We start from the raw sequence: 13,452 nt of genomic DNA on the forward strand, positions 1-13,452 counted from the left end.
GGACTCACCCTCAGGGCCTACAGGTGGCCCGCAAGGCACCCTCTACACCCCCTGCCACACACACGTACATACACACACAAACATACCACGACTTTTCCGGCGAAAGAGGACTACACTGCTATCGGAGCAAAAGAGAAATCGCAAGTTACAGAAGAAGCGGGAAGATATGAATGTGCGGTGCACTACTAGTAGCTTCAGCCTCACAAGCTCTTGTGTAAATCTGTTCGGAATTGAACGCTTGCACAAAACCGTTTCTATTTCTCTGGTGTAAAGGGCCCTTCGTTTTTTCATTACTCAATCCTCACGCGTCATTTATTTCTGCCTTTGGAGACGAATATTCGACGCAACACCAATTAGCCGCCTCCCTCAAAAGGACATGCAACCGATAAATCGTAGTTCGAAAACTAAACGTTCGCGGAATGGCTTTAAAAGCTAGGTCACTTTAATTTTTGACGCATCCATCGCATAACCAATTGGGAGCGAAATCAAAGGCGCCGGAAGTGTTTGCAGGTAGCTACTTGGACCCCAGGTTTGTCTCAGAGTCCAGCCGCTGTTTAAGCTTGCGTGTGCTTCTGGCTCTGTTCTTTCGCCAGGCGTTTGCTTCGAACATATATAATAATTGTGTTTTCCTTTACTCTCCCGCTGAATTCGTGATGAGGTCATCCTGTCAAGGCAAGCTGTCGCGCACGCGATTTACGATACCTTGCACGCCTCATTGCCCGCATAGGAAGAAAACGAACAACAAAATAAAAAAGAAGTGTTAACTACTCGCGATGGTTCGACAATATATTGGCGCACATGTCCTTGGCAGTACAGCAACGATCGATACACTACTTGCGAGACCGTTCAGAGGTTCGATTAGATATGCTAAACAATATCGGAAATATCTTACGTCCAAATCCGCCGCAGTCCATTCTCACGCATGCAGCAAGAAAAAAAAAACGGACAGGAAAAGATTGAAGGTGTAAGAAAATACTATTTTCCTTCTATCACCACCCCCCCGCGCCCTTATAGGGACTGGCTTGGGCGACCATTTATGTATTCCTGCTTCGACACACGCGCAAGTATAGCATAACAAATGGCTATATTAAACCCGCTTTCGAAAACGCAAAAAAAGGCTGACTTCCTTTTTTTCTCTTCTTTAACCCCTTAACTATACCAAACCCAAGCTGTGCTCGTGATGGGGCGTTGTACCAATATCGCCATTGACGAGTCACGCTCGTCGAGCCGATTCTGTATTGCTTTCACTGCCAAAGACGAAGTTGTCTCGTCGTTGATTTTGGTCTCTGTTTTTAGCTCCATAAAGCTGGAGAAGTCGTGGGGGAAAAAAAACGTGTTTCGGCCTCAGTTGTTGAATCCGATACGGACTCTGATTACGAACCAAGAGTTACGACGATGATGACGCGCTAGGTAGAGCTCGTGCGTTATGAAACCTGGTCAGCGCTGGCATATGGAGCAACTTCTAAGCACCTCATGTTTGGTACCAATACGTCGGTTAAAATAAATGCCGCGCGATTCTGACCTATTACATCTAAACTGTTGCATGCATTCACGGAAAGTATCTCTAAAAACACCTTTTTTGTTCAATTTTAAAACAATAGGGAACCACTCAAACAATATATTTTCAGAAACAGAACGACATGAGAAAAAGTGTGAGAAGATAAAAAAAAATGCGCGAAATTGTGTGGGCTCTTCACGGAAATATATTTGGGCTTAAAGCGTTAACGACATAAGTCAGTTTCTTGGTACTGACAACCATCTCGTACAGCGCTAGATTACTCATAAGCCAGTTTGCTGTGACCTAACGCCATTCGTGACTTCGCAATCCTTATCTGTCTATCGTACATACACTGCCAATGCTGCTATTTCTTCCTCTCGAAGAAGAAAAAATAGCATACGAACTTTTTTTTTCTAGCTATACATCGCCAGTGCATAACCTTCGCTGTTGTCTTTCGCTTTTCACGAAAGGCAACCTGTGCTCAGCGCAAACTGCTTCCATAAACGCTTACTGCAGCTTCCGTAAAACGCTGGTGCTTTGCTGCACCACTCCGCACGGTCCACCTGACACTTGGTCTGTAACTAACATCAAGCTGGGATGAGGGCTCAATGGCTATCGCCAACGGCTGCCTACATTATCTGATGCAGCCACTGTTTTGAAACCAGCGGTCGACCAATCTTGACGCAATCGCTGGCATAAGCTTGGAAGTCGTGCATGGCTCGTGTACATGAAAACACGGATAAAATACAACGTAACAAACGACGTAGATTTTTTAAGACTATGGCGTTCTGATGAAGCCACGCACGCCAACCGCTAGACAATGCGGACCTCGGTTCCTATGTTCAGTCGTTAGGATTGCATACCTGTAGCTGTATCATAGTTCCATAAGTTTGTAGTCGTATTCGGCGACTACATACAGTAGCTCAATCGGCAGTAGCTCAATAGCCATCTGAATCATAACAAGAGCATTAATCATATTAAAAGTTTGCTTCGCACCTCCTTATGGCAAGTTTTTGTGTGTGTGTGTGTGTGTGTGTGTGTGTGTGTGTGTGTGTGTGTGTGTGTGTGTGTGTGTGTGTGTGTGTGTGTGTGTGTGTGTGTGTGTGTGTGTGTGTGTGTGTGTGTGTGTGTGTGTGTGTGTGTGTGTGTGTGTGTGTGTGTGTGTGTGTGTGTGTGTGTGTGTGTGTGTGTGTGTGTGTGTGTGTGTGTGTGTGTGTGTGTGTGTGTGTGTGTGTGTGTGTGTGTGTGTGTGTGTGTGTGTGTGTGTGTGTGTGTGTGTGTGTGTGTGTGTGTGTGTGTGTGTGTGTGTGTGTGTGTGTGTGTGTGTGTGTGTGGTGTGTGTGTGTGTGTGTGTGTGTGTGTGTGTGTGTGTGTGTGTGTGTGTGTGTGTGTGTGTGTGTGTGTGTGTGTGTGTGTGTGTGTGTGTGTGGTGTGTGGTGTGTGTGTGTGTGTGTGTGTGTGTGTGTGTGTGTGTGTGTGTGTGTGTGTGTGTGTGTGTGTGTGTGTGTGTGTGTGTGTGTGTGTGTGTGTGTGTGTGTGTGTGTGTGTGTGTGTGTGTGTGTGTGTGTGTGTGTGTGTGTGTGTGTGTGTGTGTGTGTGTGTGTGTGTGTGTGGTGTGTGTGTGTGTGTGTGTGTGTGTGTGTGTGTGTGTGTGTGTGTGTGTGTGTGTGTGTGTGTGTGTGTGTGTGTGTGTGTGTGTGTGTGTGTGTGTGTGTGTGTGTGTGTGTGTGTGTGTGTGTGTGTGTGTGTGTGTGTGTGTGTGTGTGTGTGTGTGTGTGTGTGTGTGTGTGTGTGTGTGTGTGTGTGTGTGTGTGTGTGTGTGTGTGTGTGTGTGTGTGTGTGTGTGTGTGTGTGTGTGTGTGTGTGTTAGTCTAGCTCTACTAGCGCGTTAGACGCACGGTGAAAGCGCGGTAGTTTTGCCACCTACACGTCGCAGTATGTAAGACACGCAGCAGACGACGCCCAGCGCGGTGTCGACGCTGACGGCATCCACGAGTGAGAAGCGGACTAAGGGACTCCGCTCCGACCGCAGACGTTCGCAGACGTACTGAAAACAAAAGTAAGGATTTGCTCCAGTATTCTGGGCAGTCTTTTAGCGTTTAGTGTTCAGTGTTCGACTGTGGGTAAGCAGCTTATAACGGAGCAGAGAGATTATGAGAGCACACGAAAACACATGCAGCCAGCGCTGACAGTGGTGGGGTGATGGTCGCCTGGATGGGTGAAGCTACTTGTATCTGGTCTCATAAAGTGGCGCATAGCAGCAGCGCTATTTGTTTCGTTTATGCTCATTTGACAGTTTGGTCAGATACCCTTTCTTAAGCGTTCCACCCCAGAGATATTCGAGCATCATGCAAGGGAAAGCTTGTGCCCATTGTAAAACCGGCGGGCACCCTACAGGGCGTCCCAGCTTACTTCAGTCATGGTTTGAAAAATATAGCGAGGCACTCTAAGACGACGCAGCCAAATGTATGTTGCTGGCTATTGTGTGTAGCAAGTCACAATATTTTTGTATTCTGCTTAATTGCGTGATTAGTCAAGATTAATTAACCAACTTCTCAAGCAAAGAAGTCCGGCAGAAAATTACAGTTGGACAGTTGCAGAACGATCCGCAAAACGTCCGACTGAACAGTTTCAACTCTGCAGAATTATCTGTTCATTTGTACGCGGAATGTTTGAAAGCACTGCAATCGCGCCGCGCCAGCGTCATATCACGTGCTATTTTTTTTGTATTTGGCTGGCATCTGCAGCGAGCGGAAAAAACTAATGCGTAAAAGGCAGTTTGCTTTATGGGGGTTTAACGTCCCAAAGCGACTCAGGCTATGAGGGACGCCGTAGTGAAGGGCTCCGGGTATTTCGACCACCTGGGGTTCTTTAACGTGCACTGACATCGCAAAGCACACGGGCCTCTAGAATTTCGCCTCCATCGAAATTCGACCGCCGTGGCCGGGGTCGAACCCGCGTCTTTCGGGCCAGCAGCCGAGCGCCATAACTTCTCAGCCACCGCGGCGGCCGTAATAGGTAGAATGTTAGAAACTGTTCAATCGGAGGTTTTGCGGACAGTTCTAAAACTGTATCTTTGAAATTTTCTGCCGAAATCCTTTGCTTGTGAGGTTCGTTAATTAATCCCGACTAATTATGCAATTAAGCAGAATACAAAAATTGTGCTCCGCACAATAGCCAGCAACATGAATTTGGTCCGCCGTGCTAGAGTGCCCCGGCGTATTTTAACCTTGGCTAAAGTTAGCTGAGACATGCTGTATAAAGCATAGCAAGCTTTAGAGCAAATACCTGATGTCCAGTCTAAATGCTTGGAGAGCATTAAAGTTACACTGAGAACAACACTGAATTTTTTCCCCAGTAAAATCAGTCAATCTAGTTTTTTCTGGCTCTGTTGGCGTTTGTACGGCTGCAAACAAACAAAATTCAATCAAAGGAGGAATATTTTTTGCCCGCAACTCTGATGAAACTTCTGACGTCGGTGAGGACGTGGAGAATGTTGGTGACTCCTTGATCATTGGAACATAGCCGTGTTGTGGGGTCTAGCCTAAGAGATCCGCGAATAAAAACAGCACTTGACGTCATAGCATTTTGCTTCCAAAAACGCCTTGTAGCGGCGATACTTGCCTTTCTTTTTCTCGTCTTTTCCAGCTTATGACAACTCAGTTTTATGTGAAAGTAGGTTCTTTGTCATAATCACGCGGTAAGCAATCAATGCAGGTAAACTTCAATGTGTCCTCGGCGTTCCTTTGAGCGTTGAATGATGGCTAACGTATACGTCAACACAATTTTGTTCCATGGGTGAGTTCACGAGACTTGCCTGCATTACTTAGTTCTGTTTGCAGTTTTTCATAACAATATGAAAACAAGACTGGAAATTTCTTATCGCTTGCCCACAGACTGTCTGCATGTCATAGTAGTGGCGCAACATTCAAAATCCCTCGTTACTCCAGTGCATCAGTTGTGGCGTCATGGAAGGTGTGGACCATTTTGCTCTAGTGTGTGTCTTTTTTTTTCTTTGTCTCTCCTTGAGGAAGTTCGCGAGGCCATGATATGCAATCTGAGGACGATGGAATAATGCTGTTTGTCATCGCGTTCCCTGGTGCCTCTCAAAATCGACGGCACGCACTAATTCAGCTACTATCGAGGATTTTAGAAGACATTGACTCTCCGGGGAAATGGTGGGGCCCTTTTCTTTCCCTATGAGGCACAAAACGGAGCAACTGGCGACGACAATGTTGCAAGGCTGGAGCAGCCTGTATCACAACAAAACCACTATCATTGCAAATTGCAAACTTCTACTGAATGATTGGTAGAGCGACCGTTTCTTTTACCTCGTCGCTGCAAAGTAGACGCAGCCCCGCAGCATGGTCGTTACTTTGAACAACAAGGCAGGGATTATAACCACAAGCGGCCACTAACCGTCACATGATGACCCAGCAACATCAAGCGATGGTCAACGGATGTCGTGGGACTCGGATTTCTTCGGGATCCACTGGCATACGTTGGCTTCCTATCTCCTGCGTTAGATTTCAAATTCCCCTCCGCGGAAGTAGCCCCACAATGTGGCCAAGAAGCAAGAATCTCAAGAAAGAGGTCGTAGGGATACCTGAAATTTTCGGCTTCTTCGGCAACCGAGTGTATTCGACAGACCTTTCCGAAAGGTTCTGCCAAGAGATGAAAGAGCGTTAACATGACCTCGGACGACTACTTTGTTCTCGCAGCTTTGCAGCACATGTGCCACTGTGCTTCGCTATATCTTGAAGGTCGACTGTTTCCACATAACCAAGATGCGTACCTTGAGTGGTTTGAGTGCGCATTCATCAGTACATTATGCAGAGAGAAATCGCACATTCGCAGCAACTCGATTCTTCACACGTAAGGCAATCGGTGAAAGGGCGCACAGAACCTAAGACAGCATTGGAAGAGAGAGAAAAAAAAAGCAGGAAAGGGGGAGAACGGATGAAGCAACAGCATGCCTACGCTGCCACAAAAGGAGCTGAAATACGCGTGGGCCGTGCCGGTATCAGCCGCACCCTGGTTAGCCAAGCTGCGTGCCCACAGAGTCGCCCGAAATCGACTTCGAGTCCATTCAATTCGAGCGTCGAACGAAGAAAGAATTAAAAGAAGAAGATGATCTCAGAGGGGTTTCCGTATTTCGCTCTGCTTCTTAGCGTGCCAGCTCGCTTCTACGCGGGGTCAGTACGCCGTACGTTTTTTTCGCCCAGTTCCTCGCATCTGTCGTTTCTTGCGGAGGCCACTCCATCACGAGCGCGCATCATACAGACCCGGGACGTGCTGTTCTCGCACTTCTCCGGGCCATCTCATTTCCCACGTCACGAAGATTTTGCTGCGCACCGTAGCCCTCACCTCCGCCCCCCCCCCCCCGTTTCTTTTTCTTTTTACTGAAACCCGTCTGAAACAAAACAAAAAAACGTGGCCGAGCTCAGAGCGTAGGCGGGGCATCTGGTTTCTCTTTTTTCTTCCGTTCGCTTTTCAACATGGTAGGAGATATAAAGAGCGCCAACAACCAACTGTTGGCTGCGCCGCAGCTCGTGATAAAAGGGAGAAAAACCAAGTGACCGCGATGCGCTATCTTTGGAATGTGTTCCTGCCCTAGCCGAGATACCAGCGCCGCATTACAGTCAAAAGCAGTACTGTCTCGTTTCTCTTTCCGTTTTCCGAGTGCCGCTGCTTGCTTTCAGTTTCTCGCTACTTTGGTGCGAAATCCGCACAATTGTGTTCCGTTGAAATGCGCTTTCCAGCATGCTCGCAGTGCTGTACTGCCGTTTTAGCACGCCATTTTAGTAACGCTCCTATTGCAGTGTATTCGTAATCCTCATTCTCAGATGGTTCTCAAATGAAATGAAAAAAAAATTGTAGGACTTCCGTTTTAGCACGGTCGTGTTATAGGCCAGCTGGTAATCCATCCTAGGAGAATGTTTCGGGCGCGGTAACACGGAAAACGACTGCGAACACAGCGCAGAGCGCCTCTTGCAACTATAGTTTCTTTGAGTCCGCATCGATAGATATTAGGCTTTAGCGCACATACCGCGACGCATAAAGGTTAAAACGTGCAGTAACGAGTAAACAAAAATTATATAAATGGTACACTAAAAGAAAGAGACGGGTGAAAAAGCAAGTATGAGGGGAAAAACATCGTCAGAAAGAAGTGCAATTCATTTTCAAGCAGCACGGATGAAGACACAAGCATTAGCTCCTGCTGGAAGAATGACAGCGGTCTCAAATATCCTCCATCCTAGTCGGTCGTTATTCGTTCTTAAATATGTGCGTCTCCAAAGACCGGAGCGCAGTCGCAAGCTTCGCAATGCTCTGACATGCTGCGCCTCGCCAGCGGAGGCAAGAGAAGAGACATCCTCTCTTAGCCGGTCATTGGCACACTTCCCACCTTATTTCAACACAAAACTGGACGCAGGTAAATGGCATCTTTTAGGTCAACCCTGCGGCGCATAGGTAATATTTCTTGCTGCTTACTGCACACTCTACCCCCGCCGAGTCACTCCTGTTTGCCAACGAATGTAGTTTGGAAGATACCATTTTTAAGCTTGGATAGACTTTGTTAATATATGGCAAGACTCCAAAGTTCTTCGATCGCATATGCCGCTGGGCAGTGAGCGACCCCGCAGAGGTGTTTAACTTCTTAAACAAACACTCCGCGGCTGCCATTAATATTAGCGCCGGGTAGCCAGCCTTGCTCGGACACACTCCTTGAAAGCTAGCTGCAATTGACTGCGTGCGAGCAAGACTTTATTAAGCAGAATAGACCTAAACGAAGATAACGCTAAATCACGTTTGATAGGCTTGCAGTGGGAGGAGTTCTCGAGATTGTGCCGCGTTGCCGCATGGAAGCAGCCTTTCAGAAACTTCCGTCCTCGTTTGAGTTATACTTAATACGGGACTGAAAGAAAATCCTAATGCAAAGTTACATCCCTCGTGTAATAGTAAAAGTTACGCCATTATGAAAAAAAAAATTCCAGGTGTTTTTCATAATCTAGCGGTCGGGAGTTTTCGTGCCCTAACTCTGCAAACCACGTCACAGAGGAGGATCGTCAACTGCAAACATAAAATAATAATAATAATAATAATAATAATAATAATAATAATAATAATAAAAGACATAAAAGTGGCCTAAAAATAGCCTATTTGTGAACGAGTGCCCAACAGCCAAACCGAAACTGAGACGAACGATGATTTAAACGGCAAGTCGCCACTAAACTACTTGTGGATGAATGAAACGTACACTCGCCAAAAATGAGTTCTAAATATGACGTTTCGGGACCCCTACGGGTCCCTTGTTAACAATGAAGACGGACGATATGGGCCGCTTCTTATAAGCGCACTTGACAGCGCAGTGAATGGGCGTAGTTATCCGGGAGATTACCCTTCGTCCTGTTAATAACGTTATCCCTAGTCTGAATATAAAATTAGTCTAAAAGCAGTCGGGACGACAAATGTTTCATTGTGTCTAAGATTGTGGCGTTTTCCCAGTCACTGGTGTGCTTCATTTCTTGAACATGCTCTGCTAGTGCGTTCGATGACGTGCGACATTTGCTGACGTCGTTCTTGTGGTCTCTTAATCTTCTCTTAAAATCGCCTGACTCGCCAATGTATGATGCATCGCTGTTTTTGCAGGGGATTTTGTACACAACTCCGGGGTAACGTGGGCGCTCCAGGCGATCTTTAACATGACAGAGCTGTCGTTTCATGCGCACATCGTATTTTGCAAATATCCGTGCCAGATCCTCACTTGTCCCCCGTGCGTAAGGTATGCTCGCGCGCTTCTGTTGTCCGATGAGTCGGGGCTCGGCAGGTTGCAGAGAGTGGCGTTGTTCGTTTTGCAGCAGTTGTCGGGGATAACCATTCTTCTCGAGGTCGATGCGGACTTTTTTCTGCTCCGAATAGCGCAGACCGGGACTGGAGCAAAGACGAGCTGCACGTTTATATAGAGCGGACGCGACGGAACGTTTGTGACCGATGGGGTGGGCAGATTGAAAATCCAAGTACTTCCCAGTGTTTGTGGGTTTGGGGAAAGCGGTAGGGGCTAGACCATCGGGTCTAGCCACTACCTGTCAGGTATCAAGGCATTATAACAGGTTTTTTCCTGGTTGTTTCATGTGGTTGTACGTTACTGGGGCTAATAGTTTTGTACACATCATTTCATTATTCGCAGAATATTTCTAAGAATATTGAAATAACATGTGCATACATCATCATCATCAGCAGCAGCCTGAATACACCCACTGCAGGGCAAAGGCCTCTCCCATGTCTCTCCAGTTAGCCCTGTCCATGTCCATGTGCATGCAATGCAATGTAACCTGCGATTCGCTGATGATATTCAGTCACTCAGGCGATCAATTCCAAAGCATGATCAATGAGTTAGACAGGCAGAGCAGAACGGTGGGTCTAAAAATTAACATGCAGAAAATCAAGGTAATATTCAACAGTCTAGGAAGGGAACAGCAGTTCACAATTGGCAGCGAGAGTCTGGAAGTTGTAAAGGAATACGTCTACTTATGGCAGGTAGTGACAGCTGATTCCGGATCATGAGAGGGAATTAACTAAAAGGATAAGAATGGGGTGGGGCGCATATGGCAGGTTCTCTAAGATCATGAGTGGCAGTTTACCAATTTCTCTCAAGAGAAAAGTGTACAACAGCTGTATCTTACCGGTACTCACCTACGGGGCAGAAACGTGGAGGCTAACGAAAAGGGCTCAGCTTAAGTTAAGGAGAACACAGCGAGCCATCGAAAGGACAATGATAGGTGTAACGTTAAGAGACCGGAAGCGGGCAGAGTGGGTAAGGGAACAAACGTGGGTTAATGACATCCTAGTCGAAATCAAGAGGAAGAAATGGGCTTGGACAGGACATGTAATGCGAAGGCAAGATACCGCTCGTCCTTAAGGGTAGCGGAGTGGATACCAAGAGAAAGTAAGCGTAGAAGGGGACGGCAGAAGCTTAGGTGGGCAGATGAGATTAAGAAGCTTGAGGGCATACGGTGGGCGCAGCTGGCAAAGGACAGGGTTATTTGGAGAGACATGGGAGAGGCCTTTTCCCTGCAGTGGCGTAGTCAGGTTGATGATGATTTCAACATTATTTTAAGGAGTGCGCAGTTTTTATTGTTTGCCTATGTCGATAACCTGCTTTGACTGCTTTCTTGTCTTGGGCCGTAGTCAAGTTGTTGAGAGTAACTTTTATTCCAGGGGACCATTCAGAGTTATACCACTCTGGAAAATAAACGAATTGAATTTCTGCTGGAAATTTGGGAGCCGAAGGAAGTAAAGCTTAAGTGATACTATATAAGCACGCCAGTTGTATAATATTGAATACTCGCATCACACACCTTCGAAGTCGTGTTGACCATTAGCATTGTTCTTGGCGCAAATTGCCTCCAGCTGACCGCATACATCGTAAAAATTATCATCATCATTAGACAAACGAAACCGATTCATTATTTTTGCCCTCTTCAGAAAATTTTAACAAGCGCATAAACACTTGACAGAGGGAGGGAAAACAGCGGCAGCGCTGACTATATCAGCCAATGCTCATATCGCGCCTTGTGTGTAAGAAAGCAGAGGTAAAAATAACACTGACCTTCACTTATTTTCTGCGCAGTCACTGAATAACGAACGATATCTTTTGGGGCCACACAGCCACCGACCGATGGCTCACACCTAGGCTGCAGCTCCTCGTGGCTCGCGATTGCGCCTTTGTTGTAAAAAAAGGCTGTTGACAGCCGCGACACAGAGATCTGTCAGGCGACTCTCGATCAACTTATCCCTTATAGTATATCATTAGCGTGCTCCTGCAGGCAGCCGCTAAAACGTCTTCCCGTTTCGCAAATATAAAAACTGCGCCATGATACCGGAACCTTCTGGTTGGGGGGGGGGGGGGGGGGGGGGGGGGCTTCTGGGGAATATTTCGGAAAGTTCATCCAAGTCATACGTTCAACGTGTATAGCATCCCGCGATGCTTGTCAGCAGCTCTCAGCTTCTGTCCCTTGCATATTCGTTTCATTTTCTCAAGATTGTCTATGAGCCCACAAGCCGACTAAGCACGTTCCTTTAAATGTGAGGGCCCTTGCCCTAAAATTTATGATTAGTTCGGTTTATGGGGTTTAACGCCCCGAAGCGACTCTGGCTATGAGGGAGGCCGCAGTGGAGGGATCCGGATAATTTATATCCCCTGGGATTCTTTAACGTGCACTTACATCGTAGAATACATGGGTCTCTAGGATTTCGCCTCCACCGAAATGCGACCGCTGCGGCCGGGATCGAACCCGCGTCCTTCGGGTCAGCAGGCCGAGCACCATAACCACTGCGCCCCCGTGGCGGCTGCCTTGAATCCTTATTCAGTGAAATAAGTATATTGTATGGCGTTCAGCGATTGCGAACAATAATCGGATATCTCTTTTCCCGCCCACTATCAACGAACTCGCCTATGTTGCTTGAGTTGAAAAGCTAGTTGTCGCAGTTTACGAATCATAAATAATCAGATCGACCTTTGCAGAAGCCGTACAAACACCAGTAACTGTCGTTGAAGACAAATGACAAAAAGGTACCAGCCGATGCAGCAATAGAGCAGCAGGGGCGTCTGAGCGTCAATGCCTGAATGCATTTCAAAAAGAGCGTCAAATAGGGTCAAATGCTTCAAAACAATTTCCTCTGCTTTAACGGCAGGCCACCGTGGTTCGTTTGCTTTCAGGTAATAAAACCGGGACTGTTAGGTTACCCTTCCGGTATCTCGCATTTGTAGAGTTTGATTCATCGACCAAGCCTCTCACAATATCTTGCTGGTGCGCTAAATTTCGACGCGCGCTTTTCAGAGGAAACAAAAAAAAATGACTTCCTGCACGTGTTTTCTGCTACTTTTTACAACCAAAAACAGAAGAATGCATATTTGTAGAGCATCATACGCTGACGTTGGAAGGCGGAGTGCCCATGTCATCACTAACACAGCGTCGATAGCTGTCGCGGCATCCGTTGGAAACCTCAAAATAGAACAGCGAAAGCGCGGTCACTGACGAAATGCAGATTCTCGCTCAACTTGAGCACCTTACGGAATGACATGGTGATGCGAAACCAAATGAAACCGTTTCCGCTCGTGGAACAGTCGTAACGGTCACTGTTGCGTAATGTGAGCGCTCGCCGAAAGCGCAAGCCTACTCGCGAAGCATGCAGACATGTAGGTGTCGAAAGCACGCGAAACACGCCCGCCAACGAGTGCCACTATGTTAGCAGCGAGCAAAGTGTTTGCGTGGAGTCAGGTGGCCAGTATACTTACTTACGTCTCCCTGAGTCTGGCCCGCTTTTCGTCGACACAGAAACCAGGACTTAAACTGGGCGAAGCCCTGCTAGAGCGGATTGTTTTCGAGAAGAAAGTGCTAGCTTAAATAAGATGTGACGTAACGTACAGCAAGCAGAACGAGGAGAAAAGGGTGGTTTGGAAACTAATTTTTTGCTAGGACTGAGCACGAATGTACTGCAGTGCTCCCTTTTCCGGCGCAAATTACAACCCTTTGGCGTCCGATGCCGTAACTTCTCAAACTTAAGCAGCTGCACAAAAGCTATGGCAGCGGCGGAGTGTGGCGATATCTGTTAACACGTTTCGTCGTTGGTTATATACTTATCCAAAAGGTTGAAAGTTGGGTACAGTGAGTTGGGAAGCAAGCAGGCAACAAACGAAGCGTGCGTGCGCGAATGAAGGAATACAATAGGAGCGCTACCACGAGCGGAAAACTGCAAAATATTCTATTTGCTGCTCGACGCCCCCTCTGAGGATGTGCCTGGAGTTCGGTAATCAGAGTGTTGCTATCGTCGAAACAAATATAACCGTTTCTTCACTGAACTGTTTTATTCACGGGCCCATTATTACCATTCTGAAAGGAACACAAGTAGTTGTCGAATCGGTCTCGGTGCTCAAACAGAGCGCAGTCACG

General features: G+C 47.0%; 1 protein-coding gene across 5 annotated transcripts in view; it reads right to left on the reverse strand.

Annotated features, from left to right (window-relative positions):
- LOC144115273 (uncharacterized) overlaps positions 1 to 13,452 on the reverse strand; it is a 128,406-nt gene that overhangs the window by 114,629 nt on the left and 325 nt on the right. The gene's annotated exons all lie outside the window — the stretch shown is intronic.

This window comes from Amblyomma americanum, chromosome 1 (assembly GCF_052857255.1).
Source record: "Amblyomma americanum isolate KBUSLIRL-KWMA chromosome 1, ASM5285725v1, whole genome shotgun sequence".
Taxonomy (NCBI): domain Eukaryota; kingdom Metazoa; phylum Arthropoda; class Arachnida; order Ixodida; family Ixodidae; genus Amblyomma; species Amblyomma americanum.